Source organism: Cavia porcellus, unplaced genomic scaffold (assembly GCF_034190915.1).
Source record: "Cavia porcellus strain 051 isolate PalLab524CR breed Dunkin Hartley unplaced genomic scaffold, mCavPor4.1 scaffold_13, whole genome shotgun sequence".
In the NCBI taxonomy this organism is placed as follows: domain Eukaryota; kingdom Metazoa; phylum Chordata; class Mammalia; order Rodentia; family Caviidae; genus Cavia; species Cavia porcellus.
In genome coordinates this window covers 3,198,264-3,222,196 of record NW_026947496.1, presented here as the reverse complement: position 1 = coordinate 3,222,196, position 23,933 = coordinate 3,198,264, and the positions used below count along the sequence as shown (strand labels likewise).

The 23,933-nt window shown below is 38.4% G+C and overlaps 1 pseudogene; it reads right to left on the bottom strand.

The window, feature by feature from the left end:
* Positions 1 to 9,454: 9,454 nt before the first annotated feature.
* Positions 9,455 to 23,933, bottom strand: part of LOC100712597 (prolactin-like) — a 54,049-nt pseudogene continuing 39,570 nt past the window's right edge.

Genomic DNA, 23,933 nt, shown 5'->3' with positions numbered 1-23,933 from the left:
TTTATGTGGCTGCTCTCCAATCCTCAAATAATTGTCTTCATTGTATCTGAGACTTCCTGAGAATTTTTGTTCTCTTCCTTAATTTGCTGGTTATTCCATATTCTTCTTGTAGCATTAATATCCACGTATGTTTCCCACATCACACCTCTGTAGAGCTTCTTTTGGGATGGAGTCAGCAAATTCCACTCTTCTGGGGTGAAAGTCACAGCTATATTCTCAAAGGTCATTGTCTTCATTGTGATTCTTGAGGGTTTCCAAGGATCCATTGCAGCTTGGTCTTGTTCTGTACTGTTTTGATCAATTCTATTATACCTGACAATATAGGCAACTTTTTAAAAAATAGCAAAAGGCACAGTGGTAACCATTTTAGATCATCTGATATTCTATTTTTACATCATGTACTATGCCCATTCTTTTGTTCTAACTGACTCTGTTTTGTTTAGCCATGTTAGGTTTTATTCTCTCTAAAAAAAAAAAAAAGTAATGAGTTGTGGGAGTAAACGACGCAAAAAGTGTAATTCTTTTTAAAAACAGAGGAAAGGAAGGTTGTCTAAGGGGTATAACTGCATGTATGTTTGAGTGTGTAGGATGGAAATCCGTATTACTGAACTTTTGTTGGATCATTGATCAGCACTGTCTGCAATCTAATTGTATGAATTTCTTTTTCTTTGGGAATCAAGCTTTTACCTATAATGTCCCAAGATGTAATAATAAGTTTAACAGCTTTGAGGAAAGAAGGATAAAATGTAGCTTTCTGATGGACCAGTCTAAAATCTTGCTTGAGTAGCACAGTTAGGTCTGTATCGTTTAATAGCTTAATAATCAGTAGGCTGAAATCTGTTTCTCAGGCAGATAATGAATACATTTGGCCCAGTGTTGCTGTTGACAAATACATTCCTATTTACTACGTGTATCCAGGTAATATAAACTAAGAAACTGTGCAGCAGACCTTACAACTTGTCTCAACAAGGCCCAGTAGGTTGTCAGCAACAGGAGAGCAGTTTTTGTATTGTGAAAATCCTGCATTCCAACAACATGAACAACAAGTTTTTTAATCCCTTTTTCTGTGTTGCTCCCAGTCCAGCAAGTTTATGTTTATAATTCCACTCAAACATTATTGGAATTATATCAACCAGCTCCAGTGCAACCCAAAGGGAGATAAAATACACTAAGACATGTGCATAGATATAGGAAAGAACAGAGTGACTGAAGGATGAGTGACAGTGAGAATGACAGGAGCTACATGAGGCTGTGAGTTAAAATTACCAAGGTCAGAAAAAACCTCTGCCATATGCAGAGAGAAAGGTATGCAGAAAAACAATCTGTATAAGTCATTTAAGTAGTAATTAAATGATGCTTCTTCTGATATATAAACTTTGTCATCTGGGAAATCATAGCCTCTGATCTTGAGGCTTGAATCCAGTTGACATTACCAGCTAGAGTAATGTGGCTGTACCATCCTGCTGGGCCCAACTATTTGCAGGCAGACATAAGGTGGAGAAACAGGGAACAGCCAGCTGGCCTCAAAGACTACACATCAGTACCTGAGCTACCCCTATTTACATTGCTTAGAGGCAATTAAAAGGAGAAGGAAATAGCTTAGCCAACCCTTCATTTCAGAATATGAAGATAGGGCCCACTTAACTAAATTGAAGATAAATGTTCTGCATTCAAGGAGAGCCATAGAAATGGACTTCTACACCCTGATGTTCACAAGAACAGGAAAAGAAAACAATGTGAGGGACATTCCTGTGGCAATAGCAGTCCATTCTGCAGCTTGCAGTGTAGAGAGTGCATGATTTTCTTGCGAGTCAGTGATAGCTGGATAATTTCACACCATTTGTCTTCATCCTGGTACCTTGAGTGTTGGGAGACTGTGATAGATACTAGAAATAATATCACAGTTGGTAGAGCTGTTGCATGGAAATGTGACACAATAAAAATATTCTCTGATCCAGACCCTGTGCCAGAGATGTCCTCAATATTGAGAGATTAAAGGCACACATTTACCACCAAGAGGGAGATCAAAGTACATCATTAGCAGCAACAGGATAGGTATGAAAGCCCCAAATGTGTTTGTGATGTCAAATATTTTGTGATGTCCTACCTGTCTGTCACATTGCATTCCAGTCAAAGAAGTATAGTCTAAGAAAGAGTGAAAATTCTTACAGAAATTATATACATTTGCTTTCTCTTCTGTATCTCTAAGCCACCACAGAGGGAGGGCAAGGAATTCAATAACCAAGTGTAAGATGGAGTTAGAACAGGACTGAATTGCCTCGGTAGGCCCAGAGTCAATAGAGTACATGCAGTGATTAAAAGCTGAAGAGGAAGAATGAGGAGGGCAGTGGAACATGTTTGAACACATGTGTTACTGAAATCTGAAGCCATTGTTATGTTTGTGACATGTAAATTTTTATTCTGTTCATCAAGTCTTATGCTATTTATGGGATTTTACAATAGAACTTGTTCTGTGACTCAAACTATTATAAATGTGCACAGATAAATTGTAATTCATTTTCACAAATCATTTGAGAGTCTACTGGACTTTATGATACAAGTGGAATGAATCATGTAAAATTCATGCTTTGATGATCACAGATCCCATTAATGCTCTCATATTAATTCACTACAAATGTTTCTTGTCTTATTTGCAAGATTAGCTTCTGTTACTTATAGGAATTGGTTTTTAATTTTAGTTTGTTAGTATATGTGAGCAGTACATAATGTTTATATTCCTTGTGTGTGTTTTTTTATATTGGTACCGGGGATTGAACTCATGACCGCCTGCTTGCAAGGCAGGTGCTTACGCTGCTGAGCTAAATCCCCAGTCCATTCCTTGTGTGTATTTGATGACTGAACTGTATCACATTTAATTGCTTTTTGCATTCTTTATTCCTTTTCTCCATCCTTTTAATTTATATAATTGGAAATAGGTATACAGATTATTATTTTATGTTTTTATTTTTTTGTTTAGAGAAAAATGCAAAACACAATAAGTTCAAAATTATACAGAATTTCAAAAAAAACACTAAGAAATACTAGTTGATAAATTACTTATTGGTATCTTATAAGTACTTTTACAGGCCAGGAATTGAACTCAGCTATATAAGTGCCTGCCTGGCAAGTCCAAGATTGTACTTCAATCACTTGTGCCAAGAAAAAAATAATTTTTCAAGTTATAAAATCAAAGCATTTAAAGATGACAGACAATCAAACAATGACAGTACAAATCATTCTGTTTGATAAAGTAACAAACACTTAGTAGTATGGTTATCTATCTTGCACACTTAACAATAATACAGTTATATTTTTAGAGCAATTTCCTTCCCTTTTTTCCCCATTATGTATTATACATTTTGGATCCTATTACTCTTTCAGTTTTTATTATTTTTTACACCCAAGAGACAATGTGATATTTACAAATGTGAGTTTTATTTATTCCGTTTACAAGGATAATATCAAGTGGCCTCCACTTACCTATAAAGGCCTCAAGATCATTCCTTTTCATAGCTGAGTAATATCCCATTGTATAAAAATACCACATCTTTTTCATCCACTTTGCAGAGCATGGGTCTTTTTGTTGTTTCGTAGATTTAGCTGTTACAAATTGTGCGCCTATAAACATGGGTGAACACAATAGCTGTAACATGACCTTTTCAGTTTTACTGGGAAAATATACAAGGATAGCTGGATTGAATGGAATTTTAATCCTAGTTTGTTGACGAATATCCACATTGCTTTCCACAGTGGATGCACCAATCTACACTCCCACCAATAGTGGAGAAGTGTTCCTTTTGCCTCACTACCTTGTCAATTATTTCTTACTAGTTGATTTCATGATGGCAGACTTTCTTTCCAGAGTAAGATGAAGTCTTAATGCTGTTTCAGCTTGCATTTCTTGAAGGACCAGTGATGGTGAACATTTCTTTATGTATTTATTTGCCATTTGTACATTACATCTCAGAAATATGTGTTCATTTCAGAGATCCATTTCTGGAGAGGGTCTTTGAATTTGAGGGGATTGATGCTTTTCAATTCTTTATATGTCCTGATACAAATTGATGCTCTGAGGGATTGATGGATAAATGCTTTCCCATTCTGTCGATTTTCTTTTCACTCTGATGGCGATTTCTTTTGAAGTGCAAAAAATTTTTAACAATATGAGATCCCAGCTGTTGACTCTTTGAAGTATTTCCTGGGTGGTTTGAATTTTGTTCATGTATTCTCTGTCTATCCCATGTCTCCATGACTTCTACCTACCTTGTCTTCTAGTAGATTAAGTGTCTCTATTTCAATCGTTAGATCTTTGACCCATTTTGGCTTCAGTTTAGTGCTAGAGATGACTCTATTTTCAGTCTTCGACATGTGGTAAGCCAATTTTTCCAACATTGTTTATTGAATAACTTATCCTTCTTCTAGTGAACATGTTTTCCCACTTCATTAAATATAATGGGGCTGATTGTCTTTGTAGTCATGTTTGCATCTTATAATCTGTTCCATTGATCTTCAGTTCCTTCTTTCCAAGTTCCATGCAGATTTTATCACTGCAGCTTTTTAGTATAATTTCAAGTCAGGAATTGAGATAACTCCTGCCTTGCCTGTATTGCCTAGGATCATCTCTACTATTCTAGGTTTCTTCTGTTTACAAAAGAATTTTTGGAATGTTTTATTTAAATCTGTAAGGTATGTTAATGTTATTTTGATTGGAATTGCATTTAACCTGTAGAATAGTTTTGGGAGTATGGTCATTTTCACAGTGTTGGTTCTTAATAACCAAAAGCAAAGAATATCCTTTCATTTTCTAATATCCTCTTCAAAGTCCTTCTTTAGAGTAATATAATTTTCAACATATAGGGCTTTTACATAATTGGTAAGGTTGACTCCTATTTCATTTTTTTAGTTGGTATAGTGAAAGGCAGTATTTACATAATTTCTCTTTCAGTAGTTTTTGTTTCTTTACAGAAATGTTATTGATGTTTGAGTGTTGACTACATATCTAGCTATGCTATTGAATTTGTTTCTTACCTAGTAGTTTTTCAGTGGAGTTTTGTGGGTCTTCTATGTAGAGTATCATGTCATCTGCAAATGATGATAATTTAACTTTTTCCTTTCCTATGTTTATTCTTTCTATTTCTCTCTCTTGTCTAATTGTTCTGACTAATATTACCAGAACTATATTAAATAGGAATGGTGATAGTGGACATCCTTGTTTTGTTTCTGATTTTGGAGTGAAAGCTTTCAGTCTTTTTCCACTTAGTATAATGTTGGCTGTTGGTTTGTCATAGATGTCCTTTATCAGCTTGAGGTACAGTCATCTATTCCGAGTTTTGGAACAAGTGTTAAACTTTGTCAAAAGCTTTTACTGTGTCTACTGAAATGATCATGTGGTTTTGTTTTTGGCTCTGTTAATGTGGAGTATCACATTTTTCATATGTTAAACCATGCCTGCATTCCCAGAATAAAAGCCACTTGAGTGTGATGTATAATCTTCCTGATGGCTTCTTCATTCTATTTGCAAGCATTATAATGAAAACCTTGGCATCAGTGTTCATTATGAGATTGGCTTATAGTTCTCCTTTACAGTTGGGTCTTTCTCTGATTTTGTTATCAGAGTAATACTTGCCTCCAGGAATGATTTAGGGAGCATTGCTTCTCTTTCAATTTTATTGAAGAGTTTATGTGGCATTGGCATTAAATGTTCTCTAAAAATCTTTTAGAATTTAGCTGTGAATCCAACAGGAATTGAGCTTTTCTTTGTTGGCAAGATTTTAATGGCATTTTCAATTTCTATAGCTAATAATGGGTTATACAAACTTGTTAAATATTCTTGATTGAGCTATGGTTGTTCATATGTTCTAGAAACCTGTCTATTTCCTCTATGTTTTCCACCGTATGTGAGTAGATGTTCAAAGTAGATCTTCATGATCTTTTGAATTTCCATGGGATCTGTAGTGATTTCTCTTTTGAGTTCTTATTGCATGAATTTGAGCTTTTTATTTTTTTTTTCTTGATAAGATTGGCTACATTTTCATCAATTTTGTTTATTTTCACCAAAAAACAGCTTTTGAATGATTAATTCTTAGTAGTGTTTGTTTAGCCTCAATTGCCTTTATTTCTGCTCTAATCTTTACAATTTACTCACATCAATGAGCTTTGAGTTGACATGCTCTTCCATTTCTAGAAGCTTGAGGTGGGCATTAGACTGTTTATTTGTGCTCATTCTGTTTTCTTGCTATGACAATTTACTTTTATATGTTTCCCTTTTAGGACTGCTTTCATTAGCTACCATAGGTTTCAATATATTTTATCCTCACTTTCATTGAAAGCTAGGTATTGTTTAATTTGTTCTTTAATTTCATCTGTAACCCATTGAATGTTCAGTAGGACATTATTTAATTTCCATGTATTTATTCAGATTTTGCAATTCATTTTGCCATTAATTTTCAGTTTCAGTGCACTATGGTCAGATAATATGTGTAGGATAATTTCAATCACTTTACATTTACATAAGAATACTTTATGGGTGAGTCTATGGTCTATTTAGGTGAATGTTTCATGCACAGCTGGAAAGAATTTATAATCTAGTGTGGCTGGTTGTAACACACTTTAAAAGTCTACAAAGTCCATTTGCCCACAGCTATGATTCAGTTCTATAATTTTTGCTGACTTTTTGTCTAGTTTATCTTTCTCTTTGTGATAATGTGGTATTAAGGTCACCTGCTACAATTGTGTTCTTCTGTATTTGGATTTTCATGTATATTCATATTTGCCTTATATAGCTGGGTGATCCTGTATTTGGTGAATATATATTTTTAATTATTAGTGCTTCCTCTTGAACTTTTGCACTAGCAAGTATGTGGTGATATTTATTTCTTTAATTATTTCAGGTTTGAGGTTCCATTGTCTGAAAACACAGAAGCTACTTCTACTTTTATCTGGGTTCCTGTTGTATGAAATACTGTTTTCCATCCTTTGAGTTTTAATCTATGATTTTCCTTTTGAGTCAGATGTGTTTCTTATATACAGAATATTGTGATGTCCTGTTTCTTGATCCACTCTGTCAATCTGTTTCTTTTTATAATTGATTTGAGGCCATTTATTTTGATGAATATCACTCATATGTACTGGATCAACTTTGTCATGTGGTGTTCTTGCTGTAGGTTTCTGCTTTTCCTCCTTTTTTAATTGCTTGCCCCGTCTGGTGATTTTTTTGTGTTGTTTTTCTGGAAATTATTTTTTTCTCCATCTGGTATATCTCACAGTACACTTTCTAGGGTTGGTTTGGTGGACACGAATTTTTTCAGTTATTCTTTCTAATGAAAGTATCAAGTTTCTCCATTAGATTTTAAAGAAAGTTTTGCACGAAACATCAATCTGGGTTGAAAGTTGTTTTCTCTCAGGGCTTGAAGTATTTCACTGCAATCTCATTTTGAGGGTTTGCACTGAAAATTCTGCTGTAATTTCAATGAGCTTTCCTTGATAGGTGCGTTGTGTCTTTTCTCAGACAACTTTTAGTATTCTGTTTTTATGTTGTATGTCTGGGATATAATTATTATATGTCACAATGTAGATTGATGTTGGTTGAGGCTGTTTGGTGTCCTGTATACCTCACTTATCTCAACATCCAATTCTATACATATGTGTGGGAAATTTTCTGCTATCACTTTTGTGAATAGTTAAATGATGTCATTTGTGTTAACTCCTGAATATTCATTGATGCCTATTAGTCTTATATTGTTTCTCTTGGCATCATCTTGAATCTGTTGAATTGTCATTTCATGTTGCCTTGTTATTTTTAAAAGTTCTACCTTTTGAGGATCAATAGTTACAATCCTATCCTCAAGGTCTGAATTTCTATTCTCAGCTTTATTTAAAAGATATTGTCAATGTTCAATAGAATTTTTTGTCCTTGGACATATCTTTGAACTTGTTTCATGGATACTACTTCCTTTCTTTATCATTCATTCAAGATTTCCATTATCTCATTATCTTTACTTTTTTGTCTAAGTGTCCTCTACCTATGCTGAGCAGCTCTTTTATTAAAGTTGTCATTTCTGTCTTGACATGAGATATAATTTCTAATTTGATTTCCTCTATAACCTTGTTGATTTTTTTCTTTATTTCTCATGCTATCTTTTCAAAAATTTCAGTTGTATGGCTTTTAAAATCTTCTATTTCACTGTCTCCTGTACTTGCTTCTGACGGATTGATGTTTAAGATTTCATTTTCCTTTTTTTTTTTTTTTTTGTCATTTTCAACTTTTGGGCTAATATTTAGTCTTCCAATCCCACTAGTCTCAACCATCTATAGTGTATATCTTAGAGTTCTACTGTGTGGTTCATGTTTGACCAATTGTTGGGTACTACGATGAATAGGAGGGGCAGTCACCTGAACACCTCCTGCAGAACCTGTTGGGTGAGCACTATAGTGCTCCTAGGCTGACTAGCTTAGGAGTATTTATGTAAGTCAACCCTTGGTTCCCACTGTTACTATGTCTTGTGGTTATTCTAGGCCCCTAGATCTCCCTGTTTATAGTGTTTGTCTCAGCCAGGACCCTATAGTATCACTAGGTGTCTCATAAGCTCTTTTAATTTCCTCCAGGTTGTTGGAGGTATTATTGGCACACTCCTCTACCCCCTTGTTGTTCTCTGTATGGAGGAAGGACTCACCCACATGCTTACCAATCTTGGCAATCTCCTACAGGTGGAGGGACTTGAACACTGCTCCTGTTTGTCCAAAGAAGATGTCTGTTTTAAGGAAAACTCACCACACTGATTAAAGCCTGCTGAGATCCTCTGTTTGGTTGAGGGGTTACTGAGTTTCCCATCAACCCAACAATATTAATCCATTGCACTCCAAGGAACTTGGAGGGGCTAAGTGGCCAAAGATCAACAGCAATACCAGGGACAGGAGGTATAGGGGTACCCTAGGGGAGGAGAGCTTGGGCAGAATGGCCTTCCTTCCAAGGTGGAAGTCTGGGGTCCAAGGCTGGGGAGGGGAGGCATGGAAGTGACCTACCCTCTGAGGTGAAAGTCTGGGGCCTGAGGGTTTGGAGGGCAGGCATGCAAGCAGTCTGCCCTTCTAGGTGGAGGTTCAGGGTCTGAGGTTTGAGAGGGTGGGCACAGATGCAGCCTGTTATCTGTGTTTGATTTCCAGGGTCCAAGGTTGGGAGGGCTGACAAATATTTTTGACAGAAACAGTACCAATCAATATAAATTTTGCAATTTTAGTGATATATCTGGGGAAGATTTTAATTTAATGATGGAAAGAAAATTTTACACACTGACTTCCAATATTTTGATAATGCAAAATATTCTGTTTTTACTTTTTTGAGAAGAGATGCTTCATAATATTACATGCATAAGTAAATAAAATTATGTAAAATTAAAAGAATATGTCCAAGGTATGGGTCATTAAGATCCATCTCAGAGCAGCAACAAGGGCTGTGGGCTTAGTTGTGCCTATCTTGGGATCTTGGGCTTTTAGGACCTTTAGGAAACTGTCCACAATATATATATATATACATATATATATATATCCCTGAGAGGCAGAGGTACAAGTGGTGAAAAGTATCAATGAAATCTTTTCCCTCAGCTGACTGCAGGGATGGGAGTTCAGTCCAGACAACATAGTCCATGTAATCTGTGTCTGGAAGGCCAACCTAATCACCAAAGAGAGAAGCAATATATTACTCATAATAATATAATTTTCATATTTTTTCTAATCAGTTATTCAATTAAGATTAGAGAAAAAGATGGAAATGTAAATCTTTTTCCAATGTTCTCTTTTGATGTATCTGACAAAAGGGATCATGAATCTATTAATCAGAAAATAGCTAACATCTAGTAGCAGAGCCCATCTGTTATTTGCCTGCCTTGCATGTATCACTTGGTGAAGTGTGCTTCCGTAGAAGTAGAGAAATGGACATCCAGAAAGTTGCTAGTGCAAGACAGATATGGATGTCATCAGGGAGAGTGGAGCATCAAGTTTTAGTATGTCAATTAAGGGAAATTTACATCATTTTTCCTGGGTGAACCCTTTGCATTTTTGATAGTACATTATTCATATTGCATTGTTTTGAATTGAATCTATTCTTCATAGGGTTCTTGTAAAATAAAAATCCTCATAGGTGGTGAGAAAGGCACTAAGTCTTGCACAAGACTCTGACAGTTCAGGGTCTCTACCTCTACCCAGGATTATTTCTTCTCTGCTCTCCATGAGGAGCAGCTGCTTCAAGTTCCCTGGTATTGCAGCTGCAGGAAGTAGCACCTATAAGAAGATGGGCACCGGGAACAAGTGTTGTGTTGTGCATCATGCTATGAGTAGTGTGGGACAGTGCCTCACAATGTTGTGCACAGTACAAGAGAAGACAGTGGGCCTCTGTGAGCTCAAAAGTCCCATGCTAGCTGGAGGTCCCAGGGATTTCAGATGCCAGGAACCATCCTGATACTGTGAAGATGTCAGCTGATTTCAGAAGCGAAGGACACAAACAGGGGTGAGTTTATACCTTGATCTGCTAGACTTTTATTCAAATTTAAAGTGCATTGGGAGATCTTAATCTCTGCCTGTTTGTTTTAAGTTACTTTTAGTGTTTAATCCTTAAACATGGTGTTTTAAAACATACATGAATATATACATTAATGTATGTTGTTTTAAAATGCATATAAATATACAATGTGGTATGAACAGGAATAAGTGAAAAATGGTAGGATAATTAGAAAAAGAATTGAACCAATACAAACCATTTAATGAGCTCTAGGATTTGGTACTTAGCAATGAAGAAAATTTTGAAAATTAATAATTAATTTATACTTTGCAGTGCAATGTGTTATGAGTTTAAGATAAATATCTTAAGTGACAATCAATCACAAAAAAATTATTTAACAATACCTAGTACCTGAAAAGTGAAATCTATCATTTATTGTGTTATTATTTAAGTAATGCTGAATCTTTATTCTGATGATGCATTATTTTTTGAGAAATTCAGAAATCATTTTATTGTAATTTTGTTTAAGTAACGCTACTACACTGGACAAGCACATTAAAAGAGTGATGCAGTGAAGGTATGATAAATTGTCTGAGGACATTTAGTAAAATGGAGCAAGTTTTAAATTGCAAATACCAAACAATGAGGTATAATGTTCTACATGTTATAGAATAAGAAGCATTCCACAAGAGGTCCCATTGGGTTTATACTGCTATATAACCTAGTGATTCTAAGCATAGGTTCTATGGAAATTTCAGTCTCCTCTGGGTAGCATACACTGATGGAGCATGAAATCATGTTGTTATTTTTCTTTCTCTTTCTTGATTCTAAACAACTGATAAGGCTAAAAAAGTTTGAATCTGTCCAAAACTTAAGCATGGGAGTCCTAAAATATGTTGAGCGATGCACTTCTTGCAGGCACCCTTGTGTGAATTTCTTCTCAGGGAAGATGTGTAACTACAACCCATGAAGGGGTAGTCCAGGGGGCTTCTGTTCTGTGCAGGGGAGGCAGCTCTCTGAGCAGGATAGGCCCTGAGACCCCATGTCATTGAAATCTGCATGGCTGCCTATGCCTCTGGCTCTGTGGGGTAGTAGACTGGAAGGTGCAATATTCAGGATAAGTGTTATTCCTGCAAAGCTAGGGTTGTCACTCTACTTCCCAATGCAGAGGGGACCCTGAAATCTGAAAACCAAGAAACCATCAGGAGATATTCACCTGCTTGACCATGATCTCCTGGCCTTCTAGAAGATAGTGCATTTTCTCCTGGATCAACTCAGCTTTCATCATGAAACTATGGGGAATTTTGGGGAGGTGAGCTGATTGGGCTATGAGGTGGCTCAGGGGATCATCCCAGGAGTGCATCAAGTAGATTACCTGGATGATCATGTGCTTCTCCTGAGCAACAAGTTGGAGCATGCCACAAGAAGAGCGAGACACAGATAGGTTAGTTACAAGTGACTTTTACTCAGAGGCTGACTGAAAAAACTGATCAGAAGGTCCTCTATATGTGTAAACATTTTCTGTAGGTCATGGATGTTCTTCAACATTATGTTAAGCTATTGGTCTAAATATTACTACAAGAAAATAAACAAAAACACACATAACTATCTGATTAGAAGAAATACTTTTAGGATTGCATTTCAAATTGATAACAATTTCTCAATATTATTATTCTTCTAGAATTCCAAGATTTCATTAAAATCCTGTTAAAACCGTGTCTATGGCTGAAAATCAGTAGAGCAGTATTATAACAGGCAAGAATAGATCATGGATAAATTATTGGGGGGGTGATAAATTTTCTTTGTTATCATCAGAGTAGAGGCCAAAGTCGTACCTCTGAGCAGGTTTCGTCATATCAAAGGGTACATTCACACTGAGATCACTTTCAGTAGAATCAGGACAAGGCTAGAACAAGTGTGGAGTGAAAGAGTGGTCACTGCAATAGCACAAGCAGAAGGGGACAAATGCCAGGGCCATAGAGAACGTGTGATTTAGCAGGGTCAGGACTGGAACCACCACTCACTCAGGAGTCAAGTTAACCTGCACTGGATAAACAAAACACACATTTCTCACAGAAAATTCCTAGGTGTGGGGTGTTGGTTGAGATAAGATCATCTGCATTTCCAGCTTACAGAACTTTATTCAGCACTGGGTTTTCTTTGGGATTTCCAGGTACAGTGCGATTGCTCTCACTGCTACCTGTCCTGCTGCTCTGCTCTGCAATGTGGCTACTGTCACCACAGACCACAGTGCCCCTGAGAGCCTACAGCATGCAAAGCCAGACACTGGCTCCTAGGTGCTGGTTGTATTGGGCAGGAACTCACTTTTGTCTTCAGGGTCGGTTTCTTGTCAAGGGGGCTGTTGATAGAGGTTGTATGACAACTTTTCATATACTTGAAATAGAAGTCTCACTCGAGGGAGTACAAGGTTATCTATCTGGAACCAATGAAAAATTCAGTGCATTGGTTTTGGGAGTAAAAAATAGGCATCTATCTGCTTTATGTGCTTACATCTAATGCATGTGTAATTGGTTTCAAAAGAAGGCTCCAAAAAGTCTGAAAATAGTTAGGAAATTGCCTCTTTAATCTAGTTTTCCTATTTGTTCTAGAATATAATTGGTTCCCAAACTGACTTTTCTGATTTCCCACCCTCCTACTTTGCTATGCTTTTATTTTCTCAGCCTTCATATAACTTAAAATGTGGAACACAGACAAGAAAAACAGCAAAGCTGTATAGGTACCTATGTTAAGAAATATGTACCTCTAGCATTTCAGCAATGATCATAATGCATACCTGTGCATTTTTATCTATTTGACCTCTTGTTTCTCCAGTGTCTAAACTGATATACTTTCAGATATGAAAATCATGCTTTTCTTTTAAACATTTCACTCCAGAAAGAATGGGTATCGTCAACAAATCAACCAATAAAAATGTTGATCATGCTCTGGTGGGAAAGGAACATTTCTCTATCTTTGGGGGGGGGGTTTAGACGGGTGCAACTACTGGAGTAATTGTTTTAGAGATTTCTCAAAAAGAAAAAAAAAAGATTAGATGTTCTATTTGACCCAGCTATTTCACTTCTGAATATCCTTCAAATATCGAAACTATTACACTACAGTGTTATATTTGCAATTTCAGATAGCTAAATCTATGAAAGAACCCAACGGCCCATAGACCACCAAATAGGATTAAAAAAGATGTAATATTTTTAAACAATGGAGTATCATTCAACTACAATGAAGGATAAACGAGACTTTTTAAGGTAAATAGATGTTATTTGAGACCATACTCATAAGTGAAATAAATCAGACTTGCATATGTAAATATCATTCTGTCTACCTAATGTAAGAATCTAGAGGGAGAGGAGCTAAAGAGGTGGATCAATAAACAACAAGATACAGAGCATCCCTGAGCGAGACAACTTAGATGCCATAATAAGCATCCAGAGCGAGATGGATCCTCTCGACCCATAAATAAACTAAAGGGAAAAGAGCTCCTCAAACATGCAGTCTTGGGGCTCCCATTGGAGCAGCCAAGATTAGAGGCCAGGGTGTTCTCACTGAAGTGGCCTGAACTCTCACCACCTCGACTTGCCAGAGCTATGATCATGGTGAATTTGGAGGTTGGAGGGCCCATGGGAGAACAGAGTCAGTGAGGGACCTGAATTAATGGGCAGTGTGCGCTGAGAATAAGACCCTCCCATGGGAAAGGGACAACCAACTGGATCACATGTTGGAATCAGGCAGTGTTGGGAGCCACCACATTGCCGAGCCGCCGCATATAGCGATCATGCGGCCTGTGGTAAAGAGTAAAGCCTGAGTTAGATTACCCCTCCCATCGAGCACGTTAGTTTCCTGCTTACCGCGTAAACAACCCGCTCAATAATATGTTAGCCAATCAGCTTGCCTTGCTTACTTTAATATGATTGGACACTGTATCCGTATATATACTGGTGCCACCCCTGGGGGGAAGTAGAAGCCCGGAAGGAGCCGCGGAGAGCGGACCGGTAGAGGCTTCGGAGCGAAGCACGGAAGGAGCCGCGGGGAGCGGACCAGAGGAGGCTTCGGCTGGGAGCGATCCCAGGGCAGGCTGTACGGAGAGAAAATAAAAGAAAAGGTTGTCCACTGCCAGACTTTGTCGTGTGTCCTTCCTGCCGGCCGGGAGCGACATCGACATTTGGAGGCCCGCACGGGGAACAACTGATCACCCCCGAGACGTGGTAGTGGACAACGTTCCTTGATACAGCACTGCGAGACAGGTGAGCAGGGGATAAACCTGGGCCCTGGGTGGCGCGCACCTACACGGTTTTTAGACTCCCCTCAGGCTCACGCGTAAGTGGCAGATTTTTGGGCCTCACGTGGTGAGTAACATATTAAATATGGGTAACGTACCGAGTAACGACACCCAGCCCTTGGTACAGGTCCTCCGGAAGCTCTTAAAGTCCAGAGACCTCAAGGTGGGACGCAAAATGCTGGAGAGCTTTTTTGAGGAGATTGATAGTTTCACTCCCTGGTTCTTGCCCACAGGGCACTTAAACCTGCCCTCGTGGGAGAAGTTGGGCAGGGATCTTTCTCTAGCGGAAAGGGAGGGCGGGGCTTCGGTCTTCGCTCGGCCACTGTGGGAAATGATATATGCATGCTTGAAGAGCGAGGGTGGTTGCAGGGAAGGTTCTCAAGAGCTCATTAAAGTGCGTAGGGCATTCGAACAGGCCCAGTCAGGGAGCTCCCGGGAGGGGTCCGTCAAAGGAGACAAAGATATAAAGGAGGAAGACGGGGCTCAGGCCTCGGAGTCGTCTGACTCCGAGAACGAGGAAGGCTTAGACAACGATGAGACCAAGGAGCCTAGATGCCAAGAGGATAGGCCGCTCGATAAGGAGTCGCAGGGTTCTTTCCCAGCGTTGCGCCGCGAATTGCGCTCCACTCAACTTGGTCTGCGGAGGAGTAGAGAGCTCCTGAGCGCCCCCTGGCGCGAGAGGGAGGCGAAGCCTTCCGCCCCACCTTGGGGGCTGTTCCCGGAAGTGATCCCTCGCCACGAGGCGGCCACGTGGGAGCTCCCTCCCCTTTCGCCAGAACAGGAAGTGATGCACGGGCCCCCATTTTCCGCCCAATCACGGCCGCCGTCTTATGCTCCGCCGCCGGCGGGTCGGTATTTTTACAGGCGGCTTTGGCAGGGGGGACGTTTGTCTCATGAGGTACATCCACCACCTGGGATAGATAGTGGCCCCTACGGGATATTTCCTGTACAAGTAGCTATGGGCCAGGGACGTAATGCATGGGAGCCTTTTGAGATAAAGCAGATTAGAGAACTTAAAAATGCAGTTACAACCTTTGGGCCGACTGCGCCTTACACCATTGCCATGCTGGAGAACCTGTCTTCTGGGCCCCTCACCCCCGCAGACTGGATTCAGCTGGCAAAGGCGTGTCTGCCCTCGGGTAGTTACCTGGATTGGCGAGCCTGGTACACAGAGTTCTCTGCCGAGCAGGCTGAGAAAAACGCCGGTCGAGGAAATGGGGGCTGGGGATTTAGCTTAGCGGCATAAGCGCCTGCCTTGTAAGCAGGCAATCGCCAGTTCGATCCCTGGTACCAATAACAAAAAAAAATAAAATAAAATAAAAAATAAAAAAAAGATAAAAATAAAAAATAAAAAATAAAAAACAAAAAGGGGGAGTAAGCCAAGGCCTGCCTCCAAAGGCGCGGTTATCTATGGCATGACAATGGATGGGCCCGGATCCGGTAATCAGCTGGAACCGAGGCGCGGTTTGTGTTTTTCTGCAGGAATCGGGACGAGAACCACTGTGGGTACCGGAGAGACTGACACGGGCGACAAAGCCCTCGACTGAAGATCAGACCTGCCCTACCGGAGATCCATCACAGACCAACCAACAAGATGAATAGAAATAGCGGTAGCCCGAAATGGACAAGAAGATCCTCAGGCATATGCATGGCTCGCTCGCCTAGCCTACGACCGAGTCTAGGGACGGTGAGCTTCCCACACTCCTCCTCTAAAAAATTATGATATAGCAGGGTAGATGAGTCAATGACGGGTAAGAGCATGCCTCCCCAGCATGACTCAACCTAAGACAGGCCCTACCCCATACCGCACGAAAGCCGCTGAATTACTAGGTTCCGCCCAAACCAAATGTCGCCCCGGGGGGATCATGCGGAGCGACATGAGTGTATGCCTGTGTGCATCCAGGTTCCGTCCGGTTCCTTCCTGGCCCTGGAAAAAGGACGAGGGCCTCGGGGCCTCGGCAGACTCGGGGACGGCCGACCCGGGCCGACGCCGAGAGCCCTTGGTGGGCCTCCTATCAGGGCACAGGCCTCTACACTCAATTCAGGACGGGCTGTGATGTGTAGACTTATTTAAAATAAAAAAGGGGGAGATGTTGGGAGCCACCACATTGCCGAGCCGCCGCATATAGCGATCATGCGGCCTGTGGTAAAGAGTAAAGCCTGAGTTAGATTACCCCTCCCATCGAGCACGTTAGTTTCCTGCTTACCGCGTAAACAACCCGCTCAATAATATGTTAGCCAATCAGCTTGCCTTGCTTACTTTAATATGATTGGACACTGTATCCGTATATATACTGGTGCCACCCCTGGGGGGAAGTAGAAGCCCGGAAGGAGCCGCGGAGAGCGGACCGGTAGAGGCTTCGGAGCGAAGCACGGAAGGAGCCGCGGGGAGCGGACCAGAGGAGGCTTCGGCTGGGAGCGATCCCAGGGCAGGCTGTACGGAGAGAAAATAAAAGAAAAGGTTGTCCACTGCCAGACTTTGTCGTGTGTCCTTCCTGCCGGCCGGGAGCGACATCGACAAGGCAGGATGAGCCTGAACTAGGAGCAGCAATGACTTCATTCAGTTACTCCCTTTCCAGAGCATTTGGTAGGATTTGCTTAGCCTGGGTCACACTTCTGGCCAGGACCCAATATGTCATTCCAAACTAGTTCTGTATACACAGCACCAACTAACGTGGTGAAGTCCCCGAATGGTTGGCTGTCCCAGAGCAGAGGGGCCAGCAAATGCTATCTCTGATTGCACCTCAATTACAAACAGCAAACTGAAGAGGACAGAAAACCCTAGCCACTGCACTTCAGGATAACCATAGCCAACAAGGAAAGGGGATGGGACCTCCAGTATACACCTGTATAGAAGAAACCAAAAATATGACAAGATAAAGAAATAAGAAAAAGCCCCAAGGCCCCAACCCACATCCCTCAGAATATTGATCCAGGAGAAGTAAATATAAAAGGGATTGAAGGCAGCAAACTTGCAATATGAGACATCAGCAGACATAAAGAGAGACTTTCAGGGCCCCATAGATGAGCTCAAATCTGAAATATTAATTCAAGTAAAGCAAGATATAAATAGATTAATAAAAGAAATTGTAAGCACCTCTCAAGAAGACACAGACAGAAGAATGGAGCAACACAAAAAAGGAGAGAAATGTTTGATGAAAAATATAAAGAAAACCTAGAATATACATGAAGCAGATGCAAAGAGATTACCAGAAATTTAAGAACTACATTGAAAGCTGGAGAACCTGCTCAGAAGAAACTAAGGATAGACTATCAAAACTTGAAGACATGTTTACAATGTGTAATCATGAAAGAAAAGATTTCTTTAAAATAACAAGGAAACAGGCAGTAACAATACATAGGCTAGAAGACAACAAGAGGATCTATAACTTGAGTAAAAAGCATGAGTGAAGAATCAGGAGTAAAAACAAAGGAAACACAAAGCCTATTCACAGAAATAATTAAGGAAAACTTTCCAAGCATAGGAAAAGGAAATGATATTCAGATGTATGAGGCATCAGAACTCCAGCCACCTACAACCAAAACAGAGCTATAATAATATAATCAAGATCCCAGAAATTCAGTATAAGAACAGAATATTAAAAGCCACAAGAAAAGAAGGAAAACCCCTCAGAATTATGGCAAACTTCTCAACACAGACCATCAAATCAAGAAGAGCTTGGGGTGAAGCATTCCAAGCCCTGAAAAAAAATAACCTCCAATCCAGATTGATGTATCCTGAAAAACTGTCTCTAGAAATTAATGGAGAAACAAGATGTTTTCATGACAAAGAGGAACGGGAAGAATTTGTGACCACCAATCCAACCCTACAGGCAATAATGAAGGACATTCAAAAACAGAAAAAAAGCAGAATTTCAGTGACAGAGAGGTCTCAATAAATGGGGCAGGCAGTGGAATGAAGGAGGAAAGTAGATAACAAATGAAAGAAAAATATCATAGCATAAATGAGACTGGGAAGTTTGGCTATAATCTCTAACATAAATGGCCTTGATACACTAAAAGTAAAACAACATAGACAGAATATATCAGGAGGTAGGGTCCACTGAGATGCTCTGTATAGGAAATATAATTAACCTGAAAAAGTGTTTATGGATAGATAATCAAATATGAGAAAACAATGCTCTATGTGAGAGGGAACCAGAGAGAAATAGGGGCAACTCAACCAGCATCTGCAGATAGGTTGAAAAAAAAAGAAAATTACATGCAGTAGAGAACTACTCAGCTATAATGAAGGAAAACCTTGAGACTTTTCTATGTAAGGAATACAACTTGAGATCAAGTCCAGGAGTGAGAAGTTTTAGAACCACTTATGTAAATAGCATGTTGCCCCCAATCTAAAAACTGAGGAAGTTTGTGGTACACAAAATGTACAGCACCCTGTGGGAGTGAAAGGGGAGGAATAGTCTTTAAAAAGAAGGCAGAGGCAAAGGGTATTGTTAGTATTGTATCAAGATTTAAAACTCACATTGTTCACACTGCTCTGCTTAGATTGATTATATTCTGTTCCAGTTGGTCTACTTGTACTTGATTTGAGGGCACAGACAACTATCCTGAAAGTAGCAGGATATAGTATTATAATCATCATTAATTTCCTGTTAAGTTAATCTGAAGCCCTGTATAATTTACACTATTTTATCATGATGATCTTAGTTCAATCTGGTTTGTTAGATTGTTGTTTTGTACTGACTGATTTTATTGAAATCTGTTATGACTGATAGTATCAAATCTGAGAGTATAGGCAACTACACTAAAGATGAAAAGGTTCACTAGGATACCCACTCTGGTTTGATTATTACCTGCTTTTGAAGTTTTACACTGGATACAATGATTTGCTTTTATTAATATTATTGTACACTGCTATATTCAATTATTCTATGCCTGATTATATAGTCACTTCTTGAAGATAACAAGAGACAACACAGTAACCATTGAAGATGACCGTGTACTGTGGCTTTATATGACTTTTTCATTTCATGTTTTTATAGGTTTTTGTTTTGTTTTGTCTTGCTATGCTTTGTTTTTTCCTCTAATGTAGAAAAGATAGAAATACATGTAGAGACACATACATGCATAGAACCTCATAAACAGTTTATGAGAGCTGATTATATAATGCATGATGAAATGAACAACTACTTTTAAAAAAAGAGACACTACATTACCCACTGCTGATTCCATAGCACTATGATGTGAAATCCAGCAATACTATTATTCTTTGTTCAGTGTGATTTTAGCCTGTTTTTTTTTTTGCATAATTTCAACATACATGAAGATATTGACAGCTATTTTGAAGAGATATTTGAAGAGCATGAGAGATGCTGTGACAGCCATTGTGGATTTCCCTATTGCCTGGTCTTGAGGACCTAAAACACCTTCCTCAACTTGTTCAGATAAGTTCTATATTATGTTGTTTCATGTGAATTCTCTGTACATGAAGATATGGGCAACTACTTTGAATAAAACAAGAGACAATATGATAGATAGTGAGGATCTCTGTGTTGCTTTGAAATTTATGTCTCTTACATTGTTTTTTTTATGTTGGTTTCGTTCGGTTTTGTTGTGTTTAATTTTACACTCTTTAAAAGAAAATAAAAGTATCTAAATAAGGTACAAAATATAAAGGAGATAGTGTGAAAGTGCTAGGGAATTAAATTTCTCACAAGGAAATAATAACTGGGATTTGGGAAAAGACAAAAAAAGAAGGTAAAAGATCATATATATATATATGTATATATATATATGATAATTATATATAATTTTCCTTGATTTTACATGCTCTATTTTGTCTACTTCATGTGACATATGTGAATGGGATCTCTCTCTGTCTCTCTCTCTCTTGTCTCTCAGTATATTTAGCATGTATTTCTGCATAGTTCAGCATGTATTTAAGTTTAAATTATTATCACCATATAGAGATTAAGAAACAGGCATGGAGGATGTGAATATAAAGATACAGAAATAATTCACCTAATTTATAGTGCAAAAAATTGATTACTTCTGTTTGAACAGGGATGAATTTGAACAAGGTAGATTTAACAAGTAAATAATTTGAATGATTTACCAAATATATAATTTAAAGCACATGCTGTGCAGTTATGTCTAAATTTGTAAGTTACCAGCATTCACAGCAGAAAGATTTGAGAGCGTCAAAAGCACAGGATTTTCTGAGACCAGACAGATGTGCCAGATCACACCTATTCACTCAAACATTTGATCTCATGAAATAAGCTGAAAGGCTTGCCCACTGTTTGTTCATTTTCAAGGACAGAGGTTGAAATGCTGTAATTAACTCTTAATCAAGTAGCATTCTGTGACATATCTTACTCTGAAAATGGTTCAAAACATCCTTTCACCACTTGGAGATTTTTTACATGATGTATAGAATAGTGAATTAAATTTGTGGTCACTTTCACTAAATTTTATATCCATAAATCTAAAACAACATGAGAACTTGGAAGTCTCACTGAAATTATATGAAAAATGAAGGAATGCAACAATAATCTCTTTCTATGGTATTTCTTTGCCATGTTTTGAATATCACAAATCATTTTATCAAATATCTGAGTAAAAAAAGTTAACACTAGCATCTTTGAACAGGATCTTCTAACTACCTTAGCTTAAGCAGTGCTAAATTTTGAACCTAAACAACACATTTGATGATTCATTGGTTCTAAATGCAGGGACAGGAGTTCAAAATGGTACTGGATAGTTGCTTTTTTCCTTTGGATCAAAAAATTTGGAATTAATATAAAAAAGGAGCTGGGTTACAGAGAAATATATGCTGCATTGCATTTCTTTCCTCTCTTGGAATCATAGGCATAAGAAAAACTGTCAACAAGTGACACCAACGTGAAAGGTGAGGAGTTGTGACAGTGGGGAAATAAGGGTCATTGAAGGAATGATATGAATATGTATTGATCCCAATTGAAATATTCTGATATCAGTTCATATATCTGGTCATTTCCTGACACAAACCTAGTCTTTCCCTACACACTGCTAATGTGGTGAATACATTGCAAAAATAGTGACTGAGCAAAAGATTTTAAGAGGGAATGCGACCTGCAACTTTAGGGTAAGTATGCTTCACGGTTCAAAATATTTCTTTATTTGAAATTTTGGGGTTTTTTTCTCTTTGAAAGAAAATAGATTTGCAAATTTCTTTATTCAAATCCATCAAAATTGCCACCATAAGCCATTTATTTTTAGCCATTTATATTAAATGTAACATAACTTAATAGCATTATGTGTATTTTTAATTAATTACAATGATAAATGCAAGAGAATACTAACTGTTGCAGTTAATATGGAAGAATAAATATTTATGCACAATAAATACACATATTTCGTGGAAAAATCTATTATGCAAATAAATAATCTACATAATGATGGATTTGGAGAGAAAAATGAAAGAAACATTTCACTGTTATGAGATAACTTCTTAGGGAAAATTACTTATAGAAATTTAGCTCAGCCTGATTATACAAAAGGGAACAGAAACTAAACTTTCTGAGTAAAAATAATAAATTCATACCTATGATAAAACTGGTAAGTAAGAACTAGCATTGTATATTTTTCATGGTTTCCATCACTGAATAATCAATATTGAGAACCATGTTATTATATTGATTGCTTAGGGATTCTCTAGAAGGACAGAAACAATATACATTAAGCACAGAGAAATGTAGTTATGCAAGGAGCTATATTGTATACACTTACAGTGTGGCAGCAGGGAGTTCACAAAGCTGTTGAAGGCTGGAGAGCCAGATTGTCCAGGACCTGATCAAGAAAACAAGCTGTAAGTTGCAGAACACAATGGGGGAGGAACCAACTTTAGGACTCAGATCAAAACCCTAAATCTTACAATAGAGCTGCTGCTGCAGAGAGGCTGAGATGGGTGATTGAGGATGATGAGCTCCTGTTGAGTGCAGGAGAACAGGTCTTTCTACTCTTTTTATTCTACACAGTCTGCAAGCCCATTGGATGCCGCAACATCAATTTGGGTGGTCTTACATGCCCAGTGGGGTAAAGAACATTCCAAACATATCTGTAAATATCTCACAGGCATATGTAGAAATGGATTTCTAATCTGTTTACCATGATTAATGGTCACTGGTCATCTCTATAAACTTCATGACAAGATACATCTAGTTAAACCAAACTAAACTTCCAAATAAACGCAGTAGCAAGTTCATAATTACACCTAACACAATACAACTAACCTGCATAGAAATGGGAAACAAAGGTTTTTTTTTTTTTTTTTTTTTAGAATAGGATTCAAAGTTATTTTGGGTGATGTTTGAGTCCTCATGATATTTTTAATAATGTAGATTTAATATTAGATTGGTGACAGTGGTTCAAAAATATTATTTTGCAGGCAGTGAAAAATACAAGGATAACCTATATGATTATATATATTCAGCGAGCTTCCTAGTAGGTGTCTTTTTACTTGAGCTCGAGGGATAATCCATGACTCCTGGGGGATCTGGGCAGACTCCCGTTTTGTCTGGGTGGAATTGCGGTAGTTTTGCACTGACCTTACTATCAATTCTTTCCAATATTAGGAAATTCCTAAACAAACTGCAGAGGACCAAACCTACTTACTATGTTATCTTCCTGGTGGAGTATTAGTTTCAGATATCTGAGTTAGATAGAATCGATCATTCATGAGCAGCAAACTCCCTGTGTATCATCAGAAGCATGATGAGTTCAAAAGGACTGCTAAGAAATCTCAGATTCCAGTGGAACACAGTCATTGTTTTTCTGTCAGTAGAATTGTTTGCCATTTTAGTACTGTATAGCTGTTAGCAGAGCAAATGGTAATGGGAATTGTAAGCAAACATTTTCCCAAGGGATCCCTAGGGGAAAAGCTAGTGCTATCTTCCCCGTTATCCACATTGGTTTCTAGAGTATCTGTCAAACTATGAAAATAACAGCACCATATATTGGTTATTGACTAAGAGCATAGTAAATAATTATAATGTGGAACATTTCTGAAGAACTGGCGACTGGCCCTATGTATTGCTCCATTGTCCCCTGTAATTGTAATTGCATCTTCAAAGTCACTCTCATCTTTCTGTCTATCCTGGTAGAAGGGGATGAAGGAAAACATGTTAGGACCAGGGAGTTCCACGA